This window comes from Ictalurus furcatus, chromosome 13 (genome assembly GCF_023375685.1).
Source record: "Ictalurus furcatus strain D&B chromosome 13, Billie_1.0, whole genome shotgun sequence".
Classification (NCBI taxonomy): domain Eukaryota; kingdom Metazoa; phylum Chordata; class Actinopteri; order Siluriformes; family Ictaluridae; genus Ictalurus; species Ictalurus furcatus.
In genome coordinates, this window is record NC_071267.1 from 1,324,194 (window position 1) to 1,324,572 (window position 379).

The window sequence follows — 379 nt, forward strand, 5'->3', positions numbered from 1 at the left end:
AATAGAGCGTGCCGTGACAGACCGCGACAAGGCGCTAATCAGAAGAATAAAGGACACAAAGACGGAGGAATTGTCCCGTCAAAAGACAGGGAGCGAAAGGGGGAGGGAACAAGGGGGTGCCGAGCGAGGGAGAAAAACATCTGCTCGGACTTCTTTTTTTTTTAACACTGGCGTAAAATTTAAACGCGAAGTTAATCACCGTTCGCTGGTGACACACTCAGACTGTCTCACTCCGAGTGTCCACTTTGTCACACCAAATTTCACGACTAATCAGCGAGATTAGATATGATTTTATAATCACACTACGGGCTCTCGGGCACTTTCGGGGACCATAGAAATGAAAAAAGAAATGAGAAAAGAAAAAGAGACAGAGAGAGCA